This window comes from Mytilus californianus, unplaced genomic scaffold (genome assembly GCF_021869535.1).
Source record: "Mytilus californianus isolate M0D057914Y unplaced genomic scaffold, xbMytCali1.0.p SCAF_20, whole genome shotgun sequence".
NCBI lineage: Eukaryota > Metazoa > Mollusca > Bivalvia > Mytilida > Mytilidae > Mytilus > Mytilus californianus.
The window spans coordinates 10,383,062-10,409,836 of NW_026262669.1; the positions used below are offsets into that span (position 1 = coordinate 10,383,062).

Below are 26,775 nucleotides of genomic sequence, written 5' to 3' on the forward strand. Positions count from 1 at the left end.
GTCTGAAACTGCGAAAAAAGCACAAAATGTGAAATGATGGACCTTTGAAGCTGTTTTTCTATACATTATCTTTAGAAACAACACTTTGCCATGATTTTTTAATGAACTTTCGATCATAGGCTATTCAAAGGTGTCTTCAACGATATATTTAAACATCAGCATGCCCTTGTTCTACTACGATTTATTTGTCCGTATTTTACTTTCTATTTCGATTGGTCACGTGACCTTTTTCTCCGGGTCTAAAAAGAGATTTGGATTTTTTTCTCAAAAACTACATCTATTGTCTTTATACACACCAACTTTACTATGATTGAAGACAACTTCTTATTTACCGGACACTGAATTTAAAAACACTGCATTTTTGTATTTTTTCAAGTGGCGAACAACCAGAACATCACTGCGATTCTGTGGTTTGTGAAATAAAAAAAGGCTCCACAATCAGTGGTGCGTGAATTAAAGACGGATCATCAGTATTGGTGTGTTAAAAGGATTGAATATCAGTGGTGTGTAAATTATAGGACTTTACCAATAGAGTGTAAGTAAATTCCATTGGGCTTCACCCTGATGGTTTGAGAATGTATCAGGATTCACCGCCAATTGTGTGCCAATTAATGAGGATTCATTATCAGTGAAGTTGAAATTTAATATAATTCATCTTTAGTGCAGTTTGAATGTATGATGATAAATAATCTAAAGCTTATTAATTTATTAGGATGCGTGTGAATTTAACATGACACATCAGTGGTGCTTGTTTAACCATCAGCGCCCCTCCCCCCTCCCCCGCATCAGCATTACCAATAGTGTGTTAATTTATGAAAATTTGTCATAAATGATGTTGAGTTACCGAGGATGCATCACCAGGCAGTATCCATGTATGAGTATTTATTATAACTGAAGTGTGAATTAACGAGGATTGATAATCAGTGAAGTGTGAATGTTAATTTCAATTTCAGTTGTGTGTGAATTAGGCGTCACCCTGGGTTGTGTGTGAATATATGGGGAATTCATTAGCAGTGAGTTGTGATTTGATGAGGATTCATGTAGTGGTATGTACATTTATGAAGATTCATTATCAGTTGTGTGTATATTCATGAGGATTCATCATCATTGAATTGGGAATTTATCAGGAGTTAGTGTCAGTGTAAACTTCCTTCAGATCTGTTAGTTTAAAACAACAAGTGTAACAAAAAAAAAACCAAATATATCTATGGATTGAGAACTGTCCGTTTTTGATAGAATTAAGAAATTAAAAAAAAAAAAAAACATATCTGAATTAACATGTCATCATCAATTTTTTTTTAGCAAGTAAATGGCTTACAAAATTATGTTTATGTCATAAACCGTTAGAATCCATGCTAGAGAAAACCAGGCACAACTTGAAAATCTTGTTCAACAAGAATTTACAGAAAAAAGTCTTGTAGGGAAAATCATTGTTAATACTTATCTTGGGTTATTATGGTTAGATATTTGATTTTAATTTTTCAATAGATTTGACTGCCTATTTATTGAATTATGGGTCTTATTTTCTGAACAAAAACAGTCTACAATAACAGAAAATAATACATATTTTAAGCACTGACGATAAGTACATCAGGAAATGATAATAATATCTCTGGTATCTGTTGATATGTAAATTAACTTATGCATTAAATTGTCTTTAAGAAGTAGTTTGTTTTCAATTTTTTGGTATTACTTAACAGTACTAAACACGATGCTTTTAAATGTTGTGATGTTTTGATGTAAACATGGCAAAAATTAACTTATGTTTTACATTTTGATACATATTTAAACATCCTAATATGATTAAACATTGTGAGCTGTTGGGAAACATATGTCCTCACAAGGAGATTGTAGAAAGTGATTGTAGCATGTCTATAGGTGATAATGAAATCCTAGAAATTTTGACACATTCTGTACAGAATTATAAATAAAGGTATAACATTTATTACACAGGGATTAATAGTCATACGTTTATTTATTTTTGATGATAAAGTGGGAAATCTTACAGTCCACACAACTATAAAATAGAACTTGGATCTATCATCGACTATGGACACCAAAGAAAGATGTAAATGCCATAATCCTAGGCATTTGTAAAAAGGAAGGAAAATCACTTTTAATCAGTTAAAACAGGTACATATAGTTTTGATTTATTATCGGCTGTAAAGAGAGGTCCGTTCCTGCGAACAAGAAATTCAAAAATTGAAATTATTACTGAAATACATTGATCCAAATAGGAATCCTACATTTGCATTTTGGCCTTACTGACCAGGTTCAGTTTTCAAATATGATCCTGAAAGAAAGTGTGCAATGCAAATATGTTTAGATAGCTTAAAAAATACATTGAAGCCTGCAAAATGTGTTTTATGAACATAAAGATTGTTTTATGTATGTTTTTAATGGGTAGTTTCTGTTTGACAACCTGTATGTTCATATCGATACCAGACAAAGGACCAACATGCATTGGAATGGTTACAAACGTTTCTTTTCCCAAAAACTTTTCCATTTAATATAAAGAATGAGTTGAAAAGCATCTGATTTTTATTTGATCACTTGATGGATAAATGTCAAAGTTTTCAGGTTCCAGAAAAGGTACAAAATGTACATGTACAATATAACTTATCATGTTTATATTCTAATGTTGACCAAATTTTAAGGAATCATGTGTCATTTTCATGTCCCTTTGTGTTGCCATTGATAAACATCAAAGTAATATAGCAGTATTTTAACTATCGGAAAATCCTATCTAGCAATATCTAGGCTATGCATGAACATACTGGTCTGATAGTCAAACATTTTCACACAGTATGACACAAACATGCACTGTAAGCTAAATTTGTCAAAGAATACAAGAGAATTGTTTAAAATTATGAGGGTAAATTCTATGTTTGTCCACAAGTGTGTAAAGCTACAGGTACATATTGTACATGTATTGATATTTAGATGCTCTATTCATTTCTGAGGGGAGGTCTTAAGGATGGCAATCTTATCATACATTTGTTTGTATCCATTTAAAATGTACTTTAAACATGTTAAAAGAAGAATGTGAAAAAATTCATATACAAATATTGAAACAGGGGAGATTAAAATGCTATGAAAATGAATGATGCTCAAGGTTCATTGAATGAGTTATGCCCCTTCATGACCAATAGTGCTGACACGGGCCTTAATCATTATCAATCAATCAATCCCTTCAGAGCTATACAATCAGACTTGCGGAAATTGTCGCTACAAGACCAAAATATTGCATAAAGACAAGTTATAAGTAAGGACAGTTTAGCAGATCTGGATCACACAATAGATACATGTATTTAAAATGAATTCATACGTACATTAACATTGTAAATATATAATGTTTCTGTCATGTTCCACGAGATCTTCAGTGTAATTGTAAACGAACATGTAGTAAGATGATAAGTCATGGTATATATTTTCCATGTGTTCTGACGCTAAGAAAATGTTGATATTTAATTGTAAATGCAATGTTCCAAATTAAAATTCCAAGAAAAAAATTATAACATTTTATTATTATTTTTTTAAACTGGTTGATGATACATCAGATGACACTGACTAAGAGGACGCTATCAGAGAAAGATATCAATTTGAAGTTGAAGTTACTCTACTGAATATGAAAAAAATAATTTAGAATCTCCTAAAGGTGCATTTACATGTATAATACATTTTTATTAGGACGGAGTCTACACCATGTAAGAAAAAGTATGTGGAATGATCCGAATCTAAAATTCCTGCATAATGCAAATCAAAATAAAATAAAGAACTGCGCCATGAGCGTATTATACGCCCGTCGCCCTTTTTGCTCATCGTTATGCTTTAAGGATGTACTCAGGTGCAAAAATCTGGAATTTAATTTTAAATCAGAAGTGAATTAGTTAAGGAATAAAGCAAGCTAAAAATATTCATAGGTTATGGAGCTCCTTTTCGAGATATTTGATTTTTAAAAAAGGGCGGGAAAAGGCTGACTATAACTTTTTTACCTTATATTTTGCACTGGCATTATTAGGGTTTCTTATTGTAAAAAAAAATCTATAATCTGCTGAAATTTTGGTAATGACCTTTTATGAGCTATTAAAGTCTTCAATGAAATGAAAAGTGGGTGATATGGGGCAAACATAATTTACCATGTACCTTAGGAATAAAACCCAAGTAGTCCGAACATCTGACAAAACTTCCTTAATTTCACTTGACTACATTTCATGTTCAACTAATTATACTGTGAGTACTGCCCAAACAGATTCCCCCTTTTCAACCAAAAAAAAAAAAAAAAAAAAAAATGCACACAAATTATAAAACATGAATAATTTGGAACTGTTAAGGCTACCTCAAGTTAAGTTTGTGGCCTCGATTTGTTAACGAATGGAATTCTATAACCGTCTAAAGTATAAAAATGGACAGTTTTCAAGGATTTTTCAAAGCATAAAGTTTGCAATGACATATCAAAAATTTATAAAAAAAACAAAATATTTCAATAGATATAGTCAACAAAGTTTCATGAAAACTACTCAAAGAGTTTTTTAGTTATTGTCCGAAAATTAAAAAAATCCACCCTTTTTATTAATAAATTCCCAATACTCCACAAATAAAATCAGAATTTGTTTATCAATAAAAGGGAACGTATGTCAATATATATATATACAGACAATTCACCAAAGTGTCGTGCGAATTGGAAAACGCGTCTTTGAGTTATTGTCTAAAGTTTGAACGGACGGACATACGGCCGGACAATGGTATACCATAATACGTTTCTGTAAAGGGGCGTATACAAATCACAGATAGAACACACAAAATATGATTGAGAATGTGTATGCCAGACATGCAAGAAGGGTTTCAATCTTCTCCGTTAGGAATCTTGCAAAAAAAAGGAACTTGAAATGAATGTAGTTATGTTTGACATAAAATTCAAATTGATCTTATTCAAAATTCTTGAAAAGGTCTTTCAGCAAAATACTTGTGTATACATTTATAGCTAAACATTTCTTTTATTTCAGTTTACCATGATGACTGAACAAGATGAAAAAAAAACCGCATCAGACTGTAACCAATTTAGGACCCTCGAAGTGACCTATGGTGCGTTTCAATACCTTTCAAGTTATGTTTTGTATAACTGCACTTGTGTCATTATTTTCATGTACATGTACCCATGGTAATTGTTTATGTTAGTTTTGTACATATTTGTACCTTATAGTAATAACTTTTGTTGAAGGCAAAAAAAAAAAAGTAGGAACGATCAAATATCATAACTACCGGTAATTATTTGTTTCCTTAAACACTATATTTTTTAAGCAATTAAAATGCCAAAGTGTGAGGCAGGGTTGACATTTTATAATTTATAAAATGTTGTATATTTGGCATTAAAATTTCAAATTTCAAAATTGTAAAAGTGTATTGGAAAATTAACAGTTTATATCTAGAATTTAAGAAATGAAAAGATAAATTAAACAAAAGTGTTTTTCTTTAAACATATGTCCAGCAAATAAAATGACAAACACTATATCAATTAGGTGTGTTCTTGATAATTTATTACATTACTGTCTTTTTTTGTTTTATTCTAAATTCGATTTATCAAATACACAAACAGTTATAAAATTCCAACTAAAACCAAGTATTTGTCACATTTTATGTTGCCCAGTTATCCATCGTATGAAATAAGGAGATATGATATGATTGCCAGTGAGACAGCTATCTTCCAGAGTTCTCTTTGTGCCCTTTTCACAACAACAGTAACTTTTTATGGTGAATCATGGACATAGTGACATATGGCAACAATCTGTTGTAGTCACACTCGGATTTTTATATAGTCTAAGTGTTGAAGATAAAAGGTGCTTTTGGTCCAAAAGTTTAGAAGAACCTGCTATCATGGCAGAGAATAAAAATAAGAACATCATATACTAAATAGTAAAAAAATATATATCCTTATGTATTAATAGGACAGTTTTGCACTATCCCACCAATGCACTTCAATGAGGCTAAGGCACAGGGAAAGACTTTAATTTAGAACACATGGTAATGTCATAAAAATCAATTATAAAAAAAAAAATCTGCAAAGAGTTAAACAAAAAGTATGCATTAAACATGTCTGAGAAAAACAAGATGTTTAAACATGTTTCCTTTTTGGGCCACATTCATAACAATACAGTACAAAGTTATAATGTTCCACGATGTGTATCAATCTGTCTAATAATTATGTTAAAACTGGTTTATAAATGAACACATTGTTGTCAGTGCTCTTAACGAAAGATGTCCTTTGTCAAAGGGTCTGAAATTTCCATCTACCGCCCACAATGGACCACAGGGGTTCGTTATCATAGATGTTTTCATGTTCAAACTCTATGCCAGTCGACTGGTATGCGTTCTACATTGTGTTTATAGCGGGCAATGTAGAACGCAATCCAGTCGACTGGCATGTATTACCGCCCCAAAAACATCTATGATACGAGCCCATGTGCACGGACAAGATCTATGGTCATGGAACATGTCAGTTCAAAATATATCAGGTTAAGGGGTGGGGATCTAAAAAAATGTTGATATAATTAACGAGAAGAGGTCAGGGGCATGACCCAAGCGAAAGCAATCAATTGTGTACTGAAACAGAATAGTCATGGCAATTAAGATTATATTCAAATAAGATTTGAGGATGAGAAGAGTTTTCAAGACCTTTTTAAGTTTTACAATTATATGATATAAATGGAACGAGGCATGTCACTTAGGGACACAGATATGGTGAACTCATTATACTACACTTCCACACAATCTTATCAAACAAAAGTTGTTCTATTCTATTTAATTAACTGGTCGTAATATAAATCATGTTGCAAATGTATTTGCTGCAACTCATGTAAAAGCGTTTTCTCTAATGAGAAAGGTAAATATGCTAGATATACTTACTGAAGGTGTGATTAGATGATTAAAGCACTAAATGTTTTCCTTGACAACATGTATGTACGTTTCGGCAATAGAGTTTATCGACAGGTTGTAGGTATTCCTATGGGCACCAATTGTGCTTCTTTCATAGCAGACTTGTTTATTTACTGTTATGAATCACTGTTTATGCCCAAACTCAGTAAAGAACTGTCTAAATTCTATTGTATTGATAAATTCAACACAACTAACCATTTTCTTGATTTTTTCGTCAAGAATCCTCTAAATATACTGCTAAATAATACCCAAAGAAACTTACTTTAAATAAATCTAATATTCACAGCAAATAACTGTCCTTTCCTAGATTTAGATATTTCAGTATTACACCAGAAACTCTACACAAAAATTTACGACAAAAAGGATGATTTTTCTTTCCCTATTGTTAATTTTCCCTATTTGGACGGTGATGTTCCTTTGAAACCGTCTTACAGTGTTTATATATCCCAACTCGTTCGCAATGCTCGCGACTGTAGTGACGTTTTGGATTTCAATGAGCGTAATATATGTATAACTAGTAAATTGTTACTGTGGAATCATTATTATTCGTTGGATACCAATTTTCGCGAATTGCAATGTACAGCGAATTATAAATTTAGTATAGGAATGTATGCAGCCTTTCGCAAATTCCCGAAATCAAATATCCACGAAAATGCAAGAATTCCTCAATGCACGAAAAATTGGTACCCACGGATTAGCACATTTTACATTTTACGGTGATATTGTAAACCGAGCCTGGAAAATTTAGATACAATCCAGGTAAACTTATCAATCCTTTAAATAAAATGATTCTAGAAGGTTACCTATTCAGCACTGTATTTAAATCTTTGAATATTGTTTTGGTATTATTGGTATACATATTGATTTTGTTATCAGTAAATTAAAACCATACTAATTATTACACATATGTACTTTCACGGGACTACAATTTTTACACTAAATCCATTGGATGTTGGATGTGTAATGATTGGTATTTTAGTTTTAGAAACAAGGCTTTTTTTAATACTTGTTTTTTGCTTTGCACTAGCTGTCAGTAACTGCGAGTACTCTCAGACATGTTCTTAGTGTCTTTTTGTTGAGGGGATGTATAAGTCCCGTCCACATCCACTCTGTGTTTTTGTTAGATGTATTTCTATTTGTATCCATCTGATGGGTTAAGCCTTTTTCAACTGATTTTTATAGTTGTTCTTATGCTGTACTGTTACACCACTGCTAAATGTTAGGGGGAGGGTTGAGCCCTCACAAACATGTTTAAACCGCCACATTCTTTTTGTGCCTTTCCCAAGTCATGAGCCTGTAGTTTGGTGGATGTCGTTGGTTCATGTCTGTCATATTTGTTTTTCGTAAATACTTTTTTTTCATAAATTAGGCCGTTACTTATCTCAATTGAATTGCTCAATATTTTTCATGTCTGGGCCTTTTACATTCGACCATTTGGTATGGATTTTTGTCATATTTGAAGTTCGTACGGTTGCCTATAATTCTTTACAATCACTTCATTTGAAGTTTGGTGGATAGTTGTCTCATTGGCAATTATTCCATATCTCCTTATTTTTAAATAGAAAGGTTTTATCAAGGCAAAAAAGACTACGAATTGTTAAAGGAAGGAGATCTGTACCATCTTTGATATATTTCTTGATTTACTTTATAAGGGCATGATCTGAAGGTACACATCCCATATGCCAAATATTAAAAGTTTATGTCAAAGGATGAACAGGCTGCCTTCCAGCTACAAAAATGTAGGACTAATAACCTACTGGCCCATTAAATGAGAATCTTCGCCCATTTTCTAATTAAAACTATTATTAAGTCATATCATGGTGAAGATACGTACAACAGAAACAAACTGTTTTTTTTTATACAATAAACATAGTAATGGTTGATATGGCAACCAAATAAAATAGTGGAGAAGGAACTACATTTTTGTTTTATTAGGATCTATCACTTATACACAATGAAAATTAAAAATAAATGGTATTTTGTAATTTAATTCATGTAATTTCATTTCAGATTACCGAGGCACAGTTTTTTTCATATCTTAAATTTTTTAAGATTTTTTGCTTTATTTTACCTTCTTTTATGCAAAAATTGAAAAAAGATACCAACAATTTTATTTTTTTATTGTTTGAACACTGACATAGTACAAGTTTCCATATAGGAAGTATAGTCATAAGTGTTGTTTTCTTCCGGTGATAGATTATTAAAAAAAAATGATATAAACTGGCTTATGTGCCAGATATTTCATTGAAAATTCTACGTTTGAGCTTTTATATTCAATTTCATCAAAAAACAAAAAACATTTAAAAAAAAAATATGATATATTCCCAATCAGGATGTTATACTGATTTGGTAAAAAATATTTGTTACCAAATTATGATTTTTTCGTTGAACACTCCTGCCTGGGGCTCTCTGGCATTGCCTCTTTATGGGTCCTTTTTACCAAATTAATGAGGTCTTATCAACTTAAAGAATAGATAAATGCGATTTAACATAATAAAGTGTTAACAAATACACATGACCAAGTGTGAATCTCGTAAGATTCATCTTCAGTGGTGTTAAAATTCATCGGGTATCATTATTAGCAATGCATGAACTTAAAGGGGTTCACATTCAGAGATGAACTTTGATTCAGACCCATGTTGTGAACTGTCAGAACTTCCATTAAATGTTATTTGAAACATTTTTGTAAGAAATGTATGAAATATTAATATCAATGAATTCATTTTGATGATTGTCATACGATCTGTATAATCAATAGCATGTAACTTAGGCGTTAACACAACACGTTCTAATCAAAATCTTATTCAGACAAATTCAATCAGATTTTAATAAAATTATTTTTTATCAGAAAACAAACTTGGTACTTTATCATGTTTATTATCTGATAAAGTTTGATGAGACAAGTAACATAAGACTTGCATAGGAAAATACATAGAATATTAATACACCTTGATTCCTTTCGAGGAAACAAATCCTAATACAAATATAATATAACAAGTGTTTGTTGGTTTTTTTTTTCAAAAATAGTTTAACAGTGGATCTGTTTACATAATAGTAGCTGGCTAAGAATATAAGCACAACTTGTTCTCGTCAACATCTAATAAACAAATCAAATCAGATGTTTACTAAAAAAAGAATGTCAGTAAACAAAATAAAACATATATTATCTGATTCCGTTTCATGATAAGAGGAAAATGATAACCTGTCTGATTAAAAACATAATTATGTGTTGATTCAGAGGAAAGAGGAGTAGGATCAGACTGAAAAAAAATACTACCAATCATTACCTTGGTTTTTGCTTCTCTTTCACAGCCAACTATGATAAGGTATTTGACAATCTCCAGGTGACCTTCCTGGACAGCAAGCAACAATGGTGTATACCCTTTCTGTAACATCAAAATATAACCGACATCAAAAAGTGTTATAATCTAGACAATGTTGTGTAATAAATATAAACAAAATGTATGTCATTGGAATCAATGATCAAAAGTGAATATAATGACCAGTAGCATGTGTACTTATATTCTAACTCAACAACAAATACATGGCTGTTCTGATGTAAGATGTCAAATCTTTAATCAGCCTGTGTTTTGTTTATATGTCACCGTTAAAAAAAAAATTTCAAACTAATGTATACAATATATGTATCAATTGAGACAAATGCAAAAATAGATAAAATATGAAAAACATTTGTTGTCAAAAATTGTTTGATATCAGATCTGTTTAAATAATAGTATATAACTAAGAATATCAACACAACTTGATCTCATCAACTTCTTATAAAAAAGTTAAATCAGACGCTTATCCATTAGTAAATTAAAAACAAAATACTACATGTATCATATGATTCATATCCATGTTGTGAACTGTCAGAACTGTCATTTAAATCATTTATGTAAGAATGTTTGAAATATTAATATCAATGAATGTCTTTTGATGATTAAAATTAAATCTGTAAAATTAATAGTGTCTGACTAAGGCGTTAACACAACACGTTACTATTAAATTTGTATTCAGACAAGTGCAATCAGATTTTAGAATTTCAGTTAGCAAAATGAAACATGTATTATCTGATTCAGTTCCATGATAAGAAGAAAATGATAACCTGTCTGATTATAAACATGATTATGTGTTGATTTAGTAGAAATAGGAGTAGGATCCGAGTGAGGAGATACCATTACCTTGGTTCTTGCTTCTATGACAGCCAACAGTGATCAGGTTTTGTTGTGAGATATCAAAGGATTTCAAAACCGTTTTACATTTAACATGTTTAAATGGTAGTATCAAACTTAGAACATAAACAAAACTTTTTCTCAGCAACTTCTAATCAAATTAAATCAGATGTTTACAAAAAAAAAATGCCAGTAAACAAAATGAAACATGTAGTATCTGATTCAATATAACAAATATTGGTTGATTTGAAAAATGTATTTGCATTTCATATGTTTAAATAATAGTGTCAAACTTAGAATGTAAAGACAACTGTTTCTTATCAACTTCTTATAAACAAATGCAATCAGATGTTTACTAAAATCAAAAAAATATCAAAAAAACAAAATACAACATGCCTCATTCGATTCAGGTCCATTTATTGTTAGAAATGTATAAAATAATACAATCAATAAATTCATTTCGATAAGACAAGTAAAATAAGATCCTATTTTATATAATGTTTACACAAATGTGTTATTATTAAAAGATGATTTACATTACATCTGTACAATTATTATTATCTGACTAAGGAGTTAACACAACAAGTTCTTATTCACTTCTTATTAATTAGTTAAATCAGATTAATAATCAAATTATTTTGTTGGTCAGAAAACAAACTTGGTTCTTTAGTTTGTTGATATCTGATAAAATTTGATGAGACAAGTTAAATGAGACTTTATATATACTAAGAAGTATGTATTCTATTAAACCTGCCTGGTTAACAATAAGAATGTGTGGTGGTTCAGTATAAGATAAGAACAACCAGGCAGATAAGAAGATATCATATTTTAACAAAATTGTTCTTGCTTCAATATCACAGCCTACAGTGATCAGGTATTTGACAATCTCCAGGTGTCCTTCCTTGACAGCAAACAATAACGGTGTAAGCTGATCCTTTAACATCAACATATAACCGATATTAAAACGTGTGTCATAAACTAGACAATGTTGTGTAATAAATATTAACAAAATGTATGTCATTGGAATCATTGATCAAAAGTGAATACAATGACCAGTCACATGTGTATTTATATTCTTCTTCAACAACAAATCAACAGGCTGTTCTGATGTGAAATGTCAGAATTGTGTGTATATGTCACCGTCAAAATATTTGTTTTCAGATTTGTTTAAATAATAGTATATAACCTAGAATATAAACACAACTTGATCTCATCATTTTCTTATAAACAAGTTAAATCAGACGCTTATCCATAAGTAAATTAGAAAACAAAATACGACATGTATCATATGATTCAGATCCATGTTGTGAACTGTCAGAACTTCCATCAGCACTGTCATTTGAAACATTTTTGTAAGAAATGGTCAATGAATTCCTTTTGATTGTTAACATTAGATTTGTAGAATTATTTTTATCTGAGTAATTATTTAAGAAAACATGATCTTATCAAATTCTAATTCAGACAATTTCAATCAGATTGTAATAAAAAAAAAAATTGTCAAAAAACTGACTTGGTCCTTTATTATGTCTATTATCTGATAAAGTTTCTTGCGACAAGTAAAATGTGACTTTATATACACTAAGAAGTATGTGTTGTCCATTAAACCTGACTGATTATTACAGTGATTTCGTGTTGATTCAGTATCAGGATCATAGGAATCAATAAAACAAGTGAATAATACCCTCTTTTATCCATTTTGTAAAAACTAAACCTTTTCCTTGAAACTTTATCAGTTTGTTTCCCCATAAGATTTCATTTTTTCATCACACTTATCTTTGCTTCGTTTTACTTTTTCTTGTTTACCTTCCCATGTAGAATATACTCTACAGTTTTAAACTCCTGCAGGTTTGGTTTGAGATGATATTTTACGATTGCTATTTTACCTATCATTGTAAGATTTCTCGTTACTTAATATTTTTTTCACATTTTCGTATTATTTTTTCAGCTTATCGAATTCGTATTCAATCATATTTCAATAAATTATTTTTTGTAAGAAAACAATGTTGGTCCTTTATAATGTTTATTTTCTGATTAAGTTTGATGATACAAGTAAAATGAGACGTGCATATTCAAATCCATAGACTATTTGTAGACCTTAATTCCTTTCGAGGAGACAAATTCTAATACATATATAATATAACAAGTATTTGGTTTTATTTCAAAAAATGTTTTGCTTTAAATATGTTTTAATAATAGTATCTGGCTTAAAATATAAACACATGTTGTTCTAGTCAACTTCGTATTAACAAATTCAATCAGATGTTAACAATGAAAACATGTCAGTAAACCAAATAAAACACGTAGTATCTGATTCTGTTCCATATCTTGTATACTCTACATTAACAGCAAATACACAACATGTTTGTTGATGGATTTGCTTCGTTAGATGGCGAAATCAACACTTTCCTAGTAAATACAATTTTATTATGAAATGTATAAACTTGTCGAACTGATCTTTCCTGACCACATACTTTAACACAACTCGTCAACTTCTTATTAACAGGTATAATCAAAGTTTTAAAAACTATTTTTGTTGTCAGAAAACAAAATAAGTTATTCAGTGCAACAAGACAAGTAACATGAGACCCCACCTTTTGATAATCTAATACATATTTGTTGTCGATCAAACCTGTCTGATTAACAACATGATTGTGTGGTATTTCAGAATAAAGAGGAGTAAAATCGGATCTAAATAGGAATCATAACTGAATACATGAATGTTGGATGTACAATTTCCGAGACACGTCTAATAGCAATGCGAATTTACACTCAGCAAAACAGTCATATTCGGGAATAGGTCACGTTCGGAACTTAGAAGAACAGGCGACGTAGATGGTAAACCACAATTTTTGACGTGGTAAAAATGCCGTTACTTAGTTTAGACACAGACACATCGTATCGATCAACCAATTCGTGATGGTGTCCATACAGTTTAGGGAGTGTAATTTTTAGTCTTTTCTCCTCATAAGAGCAGTTTCTGCGTAAGGAGCACACTCCTGTATGTGAAGTACGTATAGTGTAAACATGCACGAGCATAACATATCAACTGAGATATGTAAACACCATACGATGGGGCAGAGGGTATGTTACTGCTGAGAAATGGGAAATTGATAATTGGGATGTTGAAATCGTCCCGTTTGTCATATATTTTATTGTGAGGTCGTCCATCTGTGTCAATATTGAGTAAAAGATCAAAGTATGAAGCAGTCCTCCTAGTATCATTAGTATCTTTAATTACGAGTTAACTGGGATATATGAGATGTAAGTACTGGCTGAAATACGGGTTATTCAGTGATAGGACATCATCAATATATCTCAAAGTAATATTTTAAAAAATTCGCAAGGTGCTTTTTCTTTTTGTCTTTTAGCAGGTTTTGAATGAATTATGCTTCATATGAGTACAAAAACAAATCGGCAAGTAGGGGTGCACAATTAGTACCCATTGGAATACCGACTGTCTGTTGAAATATGAATCCTCCAAACTCAAAAAATATATTGTCGATCAAAAAGTCCAGCATTTTGATAATATCATCTTCAGTATATTTTCTGGTAGAATCAGTGTGGTTCTTCACAAAATAAGAATTAGTATAACCCAAAACATGAAATTTATATAGAAAAAGCTCTGATTAATGAGATGGTGAAGTCGATCTTTTAATTGAGCATGGGGAATAGTAGTGTAAAGCGTAGAAAAATCATTAGTTTTAATGTTGCTACAAAATTGCAGAGATTGTGATCTAAGATTTAGCAGTAGATCTTTAGGATTCTTAAGACTACACTGGTGGAATATATCTTATCACACTAATTTTGAAGGCCATCTTTTACTATAGAAAGAATAGTAGTCAGCACTTTAGAAAGATGTTTAATTGAACATCTTGATGATCCAGCTATGTATCGTTCTTTATAAAGAATTTGGGTATCCAGTATAATGATGGTAGATTTTCTTCGTTTTCTGTGATGTGGATACCAGAAGAAAGAAGGACAGCTTTGTTATTTTGAAATATTTCATCCTTAGTAATTGATGTTAACGAATATGTAGGATCACCAGTTTTCCTGTTTATTCCAAGCTCTTTTTTGAGACATTCCAAGTTATCGTTTTTACATATGAAAACAATATTATTGGAGGCTTTATCTGCTGGAACAACGATATATTTGTCATGCAAAGAGGATAAAGCATCCACAATCTCAGGGTTCTTGAATGGATTAAACCAGAAGTGCATTAGTTAAGGAACAAAATAAGCTAAAAATATTGATAGGATATGGAACTCCTTTATGAATTATTTGATTTTTAAAAAAGGGCGGGAACCTGACTACGACTTTTACCTTATATTTTGCACTGGCATTATTTGGGTCTCAAATTGTATAATCTGCTGAAATTTTCGTTATGAGCTATTAAAGTCTTCTATGAAATGAAAAGTGGGTGATATGAGGCAAAAATAATTTATTCTGTTCCTTAGGAATAAATAAAGTAGTCAGAACATCTGACAAAACTTCATAAATTTCACTTGACTACATTTTATGTTCAACTGATAATACTACGAGTACTGCTTAAATAGCCCCCCCCCCCCCCCTTTTCAACCAAAACAAAACAAAAACATGAACGCAAAACATAAAACATGAATAATTTGGAACTATTAAGGCTTCCTAAAGTTCAACTAAGTTTGTGGCCTCGATTTTTAAACGAATGAAATTCTATAACCGTCTAAAGTATGAAAATTAACAGTTTTCAACGATCTTTCAAAGAATAAACTTCCATAAATTCAATGTCATACCAACATTTTATAAAAAAAACAAATTATTTAAATAGATATAGTCACCACAGTTTCATGGAAACTGCTCAAAGCCTGTTTTAGTTATTGTCCGAAAACTGGAAAATCCCACCCTTTTATGAATAAATTCCCAATACTCCAAAAAGTACAATTATAATTTGTTTTTCAATTAAAAAGTAACGTATTTTAATAAACTTATATAAATAATAAAGCAACAAAAATACCGAACTCCAAGGAAAATTCAAAACGGAAAGCCCTTTAACAATTGGCAAAATCAAAAGTTCAAACACATCAAACGAATGGAAAACAACTGTCATATTCCTGACTTGGTACAGGCATTTTCTTATGTAGAAAATGGTGGATTAAACCTGGTTTTATAGCTAGCTAAACCTCTCATTTGTATGACAGTCGCATAAAATTCTGTTATATTGACAACAATGTGTGAACAAAAAAATAGACATAACAGGTAAAAATATCAAAAATAGGTGTACAGCAGTCAACATTGTGTTATAATCTCAATCACTGTAGAAACAAACAAATATGTCAACAAAGAAAAACAAAATGACATATAGACAAGGCACATACGCAACATTGAAACACAAGAATACAACAAATGACAACAGCACAACAACACAATGGCGGGATGTACAAGTACCAATCCACGTCTAAGGGATATTACCAAATATGGACCAAACAGTAAACATTCATAATTTACAAAGACAATTAAAGGAACACTATAACACGTAATAAAGATGAGAAACAACGTCAGTACTTAGATTCTATACATCAAGACCATCGTGTATTATTTGTGAAGTTGATAGGGAATATTTATCAACAAGGTCTTGATATTTTCCGATGAACTGTTTTAGAAAAAGGACGAGACAATTCACCAAAGTGTCATGCAAATTGGAGAACGCGTCTTCGAGTTATTGTCTGAAGTGTGGACGACGGACGGACAATGGTATACCATAATACGTTCTGTAAAAGGGGCGTTTAAAAATCACAGATAGCATACAATAAATATGAATGAGAGTGTGTATGCCAGACTTGAAAGAAGGGTTTCAATCTTCTCCGATATGAGTCCTGCAAAACAAAAGATCGAACTTGAAATATATGTGTATTGTAGTTATGTTTTACATCAAATTCGATTTGATCTTATTCAAAATCCTTGAAAAGGTCTTTCAGCTAAATACGTGTGTATACATTTGTGGTTTTACATTTCTTTTATTTCAGATGACTGAACAAGATGAAAAATACGCATCAACTTTATCCAGTTCAGGACCCTCAAAGTGACCAATTGTGCATTTAAATATCGTTCAAGTTATGTTTTGTATAACTGTATTGATAATTGTTGTGTACATGCACCTATGATAACTCTTCAGGATAATTTTGTACATATTTGTACCTTATAGTAATATATTTTTATGGCAAATAAAACAGGAACGATCAAATGTCATATGTACCGGTAATTATTTGTTTCCTTGAAAAACATATTTTTGGAGCAATTAAAATGCCAAAGTTTGAAGCAAGGTTTATAGTTTATGATTTATAAAATGTTGCATATTTAATGTTAAAATTCGAAGTTCCAAACTGTTAAAAGGTATTGGAAAATGGAACAATTTATATTTTAAATCTAATCGAAGGGTTTTTCTTTCGAAATATGTTCCGCAAAAAAAAAAAAAATACAAACTATATCAAATTAGTGTGTCCTTGGTAAATTTGTATAGTACATTTTTTTTTCAGTTCTAAATTCTTTTGATAAAATAATCAAATAGTTTTAATATTCAGACTGAAACTAAGTATTTGTCACATTTTATCTTTCCCAGTTATTCAACTGATGAAATAAGGAGATATGATTGCCAGTGAGACAGCTATCTACTACAGTTGTCTTTTTGCCATTTTCACAACAGTAACCTTTTATAGTGAATAAGGTTCATTGTGACATATAGGAACAATCTGCTGTATCCACATTTTTATATGGTACAAGTGTTGAAGAAAACAAGTGCTTCTGGTTCCAAAGGTTGAGAAGAACATGCTATTATGGCATATAATAACAATAAGACGATGTTGTATGATCCACTACCAGAGGCGTTAACAACTATTGTCGAGGAAAGTAATGGCTACATAATTTAAAGAACTTGTCGCCATCAAGTACATCATTTATGACAAAATTGTAAAACAAAATTGTATATACATATGTATTAGAAAGGCAGTTTTAATATTTTCTTGAGATGCACTATCTCACCCATGCACTATAATGATGTAAAGACCCATGAACATGATTTTAATTTAGACCATGACATGTAAATGTCATTAAAATCAATTAAAAAAAACCTAAAAAACTGTCAAGAATTAAACAAAAAATGTGCGTTATACATGTTTTGGGGAAAATCTGTGTTTCAACATGTGTCCTTCTTTGGCCTTATTGATAACAACACAGTACACAGTTATATTGTTCCTTGGTGTGTATCAATCTGTCTAATGATTAGGTAAAATATATGGTGTATAAATGAACACATTGATGTCAATGCTCTTATGTAAAGTTGGCCTTGGTAAAAGGATATGCAATTTCCATCTCCCTCCCACAATGGACCATAGGGCTCGTATTATAGATGTGTTTAAGGTGGATATATATGCAATTCGACTGGTATGCGTTCTACATTGTGTCTATAGCGGACAATGTAGAACGCATACCAGTCGACTGCATATATTCCGCCCCAAAAACTTTTATGATACGAGCCCCTATGCTTGGACAAAATCTATGGTCATGGCACATGTCAGTTCAAAATATATTAGGCTAAGAGTTGGGGACCTAAACAAATTCTTATATAATTAACGAGATGAAGAGCAGGGCATGACTCCAAGCAAAAGAAATCATTTGCGTACTGAAACAGAATTGTCATGGAATCTGATAATATATACAGTTTAGAGTTGAAGATGTGAATTGTTTTCAAGATCTTTTAAGTTTAACAATAACTGATATAAATGAAGCAAGGCATGTCACTGAGGTACAAAACTATGGTGAACTAGAATGGTTTTATCAAGGCAAATAAGACTATAAATGGTGAAAGGAGGGATATCTCTACCATTTTAGAGATATTTACTGATTTACTTTATTAGGGGAAGAGGCATAATCTGCTGGTACACATTTTAGTTGCATTGAAATGGTCTTGTAATGGCAAGCAAGAACATACTGTTGATTCAGAAATGTTTGCAATCAGTGATGTGTTATTTTAACAGGGTTTATCTTCAGGGATGTTTGGATTGACAGGGGTTAATTTTTGTCATTGTGTGAATCTATGATTCGTAATCAGTTCTGAATTGATACAGTTTCATAATTAATGTTTAGTGAAGTAATGATGATTCATAATCTGTAATGTTGAAATTAGAAAGGATTTACCATCTGTGGTGTGTGAATGTAAAAGGGTTCACCATCCGTAGTGTGAATTCATGAGAAATTATAATCACTAGTGTGTACACAAATGAGGTTCGACATCAATAGAGTGCGAATGTATTAGGACTCATCCTCAGTGAAGTATTAATTTATCAGAATTCATCATCAGCGGTGTTTGAATTTATCATGATTCAAAATCCGTGAAATGTTATCTAATCTGCTTTCATAATCAGTGTTGTGTGAATTTATCAGGATCCTTTTCAGTAGTCAGTGATGATTCATCATCAGTGAAGTGTGATTTTACACGGATCCTCGTGAGTTGTCTGTGAATTGTTGAGGATTCATCATCAGTGACGTGTGAATTTATCCTGATCCTCGTCAGCAGTCTGTAAATTGGTGAGGATTCACTATCAACGCAGTGTGAATTCATCATCAGTGAAGTGAGAATTTATCTTGATTCAACATCAGTGAAGTGTGAAAGAATAAAGATTCATATCAGTAAAGTGTGAATGTATGCGGATTCATCACCAGTGATGTGTTCATTCATCAAGATTCGACATTATCGAATTGTGAATTGACGAAGATGCATTATATGCGTTGTGTGAGTTTATCATAAAAAAGTATGAATTCTTCACGATTAGTAGTTAGTAGTGCATGAGTTTATCAGGATATATCAATGGTTAATGGGTTGAGTAGGGTTCATAATTAGTGATGAAATTCCTTGAATTTTATCGGGATTCACCATCGGTGGTCTGTGAAATTAATTAGGCTCCACAATCAGTTGCGCGTGACTTAAGGAGGAATCATCAGCATTGGTGTGTTAAGAAGATTGATTATCAGTGGTGTGTATATCATAGAACTTTGCTGATAAAGGGTCAGTGAATTTAAATAGGCTTCACCCTGATGGTGTATAAATGTATCAATTAATGATGTATGGATGGATCAGGATACCTCAGCAATTATGAATGAATTAATGAGGATTAATAATCAGTGAAGTAGAATTTTATTATAATTCATCACCAGTGCAGTTTGAATTGATGAGGATTGATAATACAAAATACATTAATTTATCAGCATGCATCATCAGTTGCGTGTGAATTTAACATGATACATCAGTGGTGTTAGTTTATTGAGGTTCACCATCAACATGACCAATGGTGTGTTATATATGAGAATTCATTATAAGAGAAGTGTGAATGTACGAGGATTTTTCATCAGTGAAGTGTGAATGTTAATTTCAATTTCAGGTTGTGTGTGAATTAAATTGACTTTACCATAGGAGTATTGTTAATTTCAATTTGACTTAAACCTGAGTGGTGAACACTCATCAGCAGTGATGTTTGATTTTATGGGGATTCATACAGTGGTAAGTACATTTATAAAGAATCATTACCAGTTGTGTGTATATTGATGAGAATTCTTCATCAGTGAATTGGTAATGTATAAGGAGTCAGTGTCAGCGTAAATTTTTTTCAGAACTGTTAAAAAATGATATTAATGGATTCAGAAGGACGACATGAAAACAAAAAATGTGATCCAACTTTATATAATTCTAAAATGTCTTTGATATGATTAACATTTAATTGACATAAGATGTGTTGAATTAATATTATTTGCATTAAAATGTTGACACAACATTTCATCATCAAATTCTTAGTAGCAAGTAAAATCAGATGCTTACAAAATTATGTTTACGTCAGAAAACTAAATAGGTATCTGATTAAGTACGATGAGATACGTAGAAATAAGATAAAACTTGTTATTATTGTTACTCATATCGGTTGTCCTCTAAACAAGCAAACAAAATGCTTCCAAATTATGTTGATGACATAAACCTTAAGAAGTCATACCTGGAAAAACCAGGCAGAATTTGAAAATCTTGTTCAACAAACATTTTTGGAAAAAAATGTCTGATTGCATTGTTTACACTTTGTTTGAGGAAAATGTCATTTCTAATAGTCATCTTCGGTTATTATAATTGGAAAATTGAGTTTTCGGTTAATATCAGATATTATTTTCTCATCAAAACAGACTACAATAAAAAAAACAAGAGTGCACACGCTGAAATGTCTCGCCTTCTTTACTAATCATTGATATTATGTTGATAGTCCTAAATATAAAGCTTTATTACAACTGTCACATAAACTTAACATTAACCAAGTAAACTAAACATTGACCAATGAACCATGAAAATGAGGTCAAGGTCAAATGAACCATGCTAGGCAGGCATGTACAGCTAACAATTCTTCCATACAACAAATATAGTTGACCTATTGCTTATAGTTTAAGAAAAACAGACCAAAACACAAAAACTTAACACTGAGCAATGAACCTTGAAAATGAGGTCAAGGTCAAATAAAACCTGCGTGACTGCCAAATAGATCTTAAAATATTTCCATACACCAAATATAGTTGAACTATTGCATATAGTATTAGAAAAAAAGACCAAAACTCAAAAAACTTAACTTTGACCACTGAACCATGAAAATGAGGTCATGGTCAGATGACACCTGCCCGCTAGACATGTGTACCTTACAATCATTCCATACACCAAATATAGTAGACCTATGGCATACAGTATAAGAAAAACAGACCAAAACACAAAAACTTAACTATAACCACTGAACCATGAAAATGAGGTCAAGGTCAGATGACAACTGCCAGTTGGACATGTACACCTTACAGTCCTTCCATACACCGAATATACAAGACCTATTGCTTATAGTATCTGAGATATGGACTTGACCACCAAAACTTAACCTTGTTCACTGATCCATAAAATGAGGTCGAGGTCAAGTGAAAACTGTCTGACGGGCATGAGGACCTTGCAAGGTACGCACATACCGAATATAGTTGCACTATTGCATATAGTATTAGAAAAAAAGACCAAAACTCAAAAACTTAACTTTGACCACTGAACCATGAAAATGAGGTCAAGGTCAGATGAAACCTGCCTGCTAGACATGTACACCTTACAATCATTCCATACACCAAATAAAGTAGACCTATGGCATACAGTATAAGAAAAACAGACCAAAACACAAAAACTTAACTATAACCACTGAACCATAAAAATGAGGTCAAGGTCAGATGACACCTGCCAGTTGGACATGTACACCTTACAGTCCATCCATACACCGAATATACAAGACCTATTGCTTATAGTATCTGAGATATGGACTTGACCACCAAAACTTAACCTTGTTCACTGATCCATGAAATGAGGTTGAGGTCAAGTGAAAACTGTCTGACGGGCATGAGGACCTTGCAAGGTACGCAATACCAAATATATTTATCCTATTACTTATAATAAGAGAGAATCTAACATTACAAAAAATCTTAACTTTTTTTTCAAGTAGTCACTGAACCATGAAAATGAGGTCAAGGACATTGGACATGTGACTGACGGAAACTTCGTAACATGAGGCATCCATATACAAAGTATGAAGCATACAGACCTTCCACCTTCTAAAATATAATGCTTTTAAGAAGTTAACTAACGCCGCCGCCGCCGCCGCCGCCGCCGGATCACTATCCCTATGTCGAGCTTTCTGCGACAAAAGTCGCAGGCTCGACAATAATACATATTCTAAAAGATAACGATGAGTACATCATGAAACGATCATAACATCTCAGGTATTTGTGCATATGTAAATTATCGTATGCATTAAATCGTATGAAAATGGTAGTTTGTTTTCAATTGTATTAAGGCATACTAACAATGATGCTCTTCAATTTAAAGACCATTAAAGGTTGTTATGTTTTGATGTAAACATGGTAAAAATGAATCTATGTTGCTTATTTTGATATATATTTAAACATCTTTTTAAGTTTAAAAGTTGTTTGCTGTTGGGAAACGCATTTCCAGACAAGGAAATTGTAGAAGGAGATTGTAGCATGTCTGCAGGTGATAATGAAATCCTAGAAACTTTGACACATTCTGTACAGGATTATTTACAAAGGTAAATCATTCATTATTGAGGGATTCTAAATCATAAAACCAAATCTTGTTGGCTTGTAATGACGACAATGAACTAGTATCCAATGAAAGAAGAAAACAGTTGCTTAAACAGAAGCAAGACAATCTGCTTTCTAAGCAAAAGAAGTCTGTTAAAATTGTTGTTGAAGAATAATATTTAGTTCAATGCCTTAATGTCTCGAGTTAATATTTAAGCTGTTATTTCTGTTATCTATAAAATTAGGAGATGTGGTATTATTTCCAATGAGAAAACTTACAAGAGACCAAAGGAGCATGTCAGATTATCATAGATGCTATCAACATTGATAGATATCGACTGATTATGCCATAACTTCTTTATTTATTGGTATCAAAATGCAATTGTGGCATTTTTTCACTGGTATTTCTGTCTTATTTAATAAGTTTGTATTGGCTTATTAAAAGACAATTATATTCACTACCATTGATAGATACCTTTGAAGCCTAGTTTTTGTTCTTTCTGATTTTGAAGCACCCAATGCAATCGAGTCAACATGTCATACGTGTCTTAAAACTTGTAGAATATTAATGAATACATATTGCTGTCCAGATAAAATATGAATTTTCAATTATTACTTTTTCCTTTTACATTAAATGGCCATGGTAACAAAGAAAAAAACAAACATTTACTTATTTTTTCAGTTATATAATCATTTTGCATTCACAAGATATTCGAAATAATATCATATGAAAGATAAAATTAGTTTAAATCAAAAAGTTTGAAAAAAGTAAAATTCCATAGATTTCTTTATAAAATGAAAACAATTTTTATACAATCTATAGTGAAAAAACAACAAAAATATATTTTTAATAAACATATTTGAATTGGGACTTTGAATGTTTCACATTTAATAAAAATACTTTAACTGATACCGGTTATATAAAATTTGAGGCAAAAGGAATCATGTAAATGATGGCTTTATGTCAAAAAATGTCAATTTTGCATGTCTAAAAGTGTAGATTTTTGGCAAACAAAGGTATAAGTTTAACTTTTGAGACTTCAGATTTAATTCATCATAAATGTTTTATCCGAGAAACTTCAGAATTTTGGGTATCTATCTAGCCACGTGCAAAAACAGTACAAATGTTCTATATATATGACCTATGATTGAAGAATAGTATATATCCTACAATTGGACATCTGTCAAATCGATTAAATAATCCCAAAATGCCTTTAATCTTATCATCTCAAAATTGCTCTGTACTTTTCATTTTTTGTCCAAATTAAACAATCTAAAGTGATTTTGTCATGGAAAAATAATCTTATAACTTAATGCTGACAATCTTTTTTTATAACTGTTTATAATTATTTCCTTACTATCCCTAACATGAGTCCTGCAAAAGTAGGATCGAATTTGAAATCCATGTGTATTGTAGTCATGTTTTACAAACAAACAAAAACATGATCTTATTCAAAATTCTTGAAAAGGTTTTTCAGCAAAAGACTTTTGTATACATCTATAGCTTAATTTGTTTTTATTTCAGATGACTGAACACGATGAATAAAACCCGAATAAAACTGTAGCCAATCTAGGACTATGAAAATGACCAATAACATTTCAATATCTTTCAAATTATGGTTTGTGTCCAAAAAAAGTAGGAACGATCAAATATCATATTTACCGGTAATTATTTGTTTCCTTAAACACCAAATTTTTTGGAGCAATTAAAATGCCAAGGTTTGAAGCAAGATTTATATTTTATAATTCATAAAACGGCGTATATTTGGTTTTAAAAGTTCAAAATTTTCAAAATGTATTTGAAAATGGAACAATATATATTTACAAACTAATAAAAGAAAAAAAAATGAAAAACAATATAAGGTTTTTCCTTAAAAATATGTCTAGCCAAAAAAAAAAAAAAAATGACACACTATATATCAATTTGGTGTGTGTTTGGTAATTTTGTATAGTACTAAATTCTATTGATCAAATAAACAAATAGTTATAATATTCAGACTTAAACCAAGTATTTGTCATATTTTATGTTGCCCAGTTATCTATCTTATGAAATAAAGAGTTGTGATATGTTTCCCAGTGATACAGCTATCTACCACAGTTTTCGTTGTGCCATGTTCACATCAGTAACTTTTTAGATTTTAGAGTGAATCAGGGTCATTGTGACTTAAGGCAACAATCTGCTGTAGCCACACTCTGATTTGTATATGGTCCAAGTGTTGCGGATAAAAAGTGCTTCTGGTTCCAATGGATTAGAAGAACCGATTATCATGGCAGATAATAAAATTAAAAGATGTGGTATGATTACAATGAGAATACTATCCGCCATCAGAGACGTTAACAACTGTATGTCACTGTTCGGCCTTCAACAAAGTCATATACCCTTACGGCATAGAATGGTGTTGTCATGGAGAGTATTTTTTTACAACTTGTCGCCATTCAGTACATCATATATGACTTAATTGTAAAAACAAATGTGTATACTTATGTATTAATATGGCAATTTTAATTGTTGCCCTCTGCATAGTCTTGAAATGCACTAGCAAAGAAGAGGTAAAGTCACAGGAAATGATTTTAGTTAAGACCACATGTGAGTGTTTTTAAAATCATTAATAAACAAATTAACAAGTCTGTCAAGAGTTAAACAAAAAAGATGCATTAAGATTTATTTTCTTGGGAAAATCTGTGTTTCGACATGTATTGTTAAAGGTCATAATTTATAACAATACAGTACAAAGTTATACGGTCCACGAAGTTTATCAATCTGTCTTATAATTAGGTAAACACTAGTTTACTAATGAACACATTGGTTTCAGTGCTCTTAACTAAAGAAGCCCTTGGTCAAAGGTTTGACATTTTCTCTCTCCCTCCCACAAAGGACTACAGGGGCTCGATCATGTTAAGGGGTGGGGATCTTAACATATTTTGATATAATTAATGTGATGAAGAGCAGGGGCATGACTTCAAGCGAAAGAAATCATTTGCGTACTGAAACAGAATTGTCATGGCAATTGATAATATATACAGTTTAGAGTTGAGGATGTGAATAGTTTTCAAGATCTTTTAAGTTATATATGATATAAATCGAGCGAGGCATGTCACGGAGGGACACAACTATGTTGCACTAGACAGGTTTTATCAAGTTAAATACGACTGTGAATGGTTAAAGGAAGGAGATCTGTACCATTTTTGATATATTTACTGATTTACTTTATTAGGGGGCGGGGCATGATCTGAAGATACAATTTTTTTTTAAGTTGCAATGAAATGGTCAAGCAAGCACATACTGTTAATTCAGAAATGTTTGTAATCAGATATGTGTGATTTAAACAGGGTTCATCTTCAGGGATGTTTGTATTTAAAGGGGTTCATCAATGTCGATGCGGGAATCTAAGATGATTCGTAATCAGCTCTGAAATGATACAGTTTCATAATTATTATTGTGTGAAGTAACGAGGATTCATCTGTTTGATGTGTAAATTAGTAAGGATTCACTATCGGGGGGGGGGGGGGGGGGGTGTGAATTAAAAAGGATTCACCATCCGTATCGTGAATT

The 26,775-nt window shown here is 31.4% G+C and overlaps 1 protein-coding gene and 1 long non-coding RNA gene across 2 annotated transcripts in view; one reads left to right on the forward strand and one right to left on the reverse strand.

Annotated features, from left to right (window-relative positions):
* The window catches only part of LOC127731748 (multiple epidermal growth factor-like domains protein 10), a 455,295-nt gene that overhangs the window by 234,618 nt on the left and 193,902 nt on the right, over positions 1 to 26,775 (reverse strand). The window lies entirely within an intron of this gene.
* LOC127731770 (uncharacterized) overlaps positions 21,966 to 26,775 on the forward strand; it is a 243,318-nt gene continuing 238,508 nt past the window's right edge. Inside the window, exon 1 of the long non-coding RNA XR_007995747.1 lies at positions 21,966 to 22,197. This is a non-coding gene — a long non-coding RNA (uncharacterized LOC127731770). The remainder of the gene's footprint in view (positions 22,198 to 26,775) is intronic.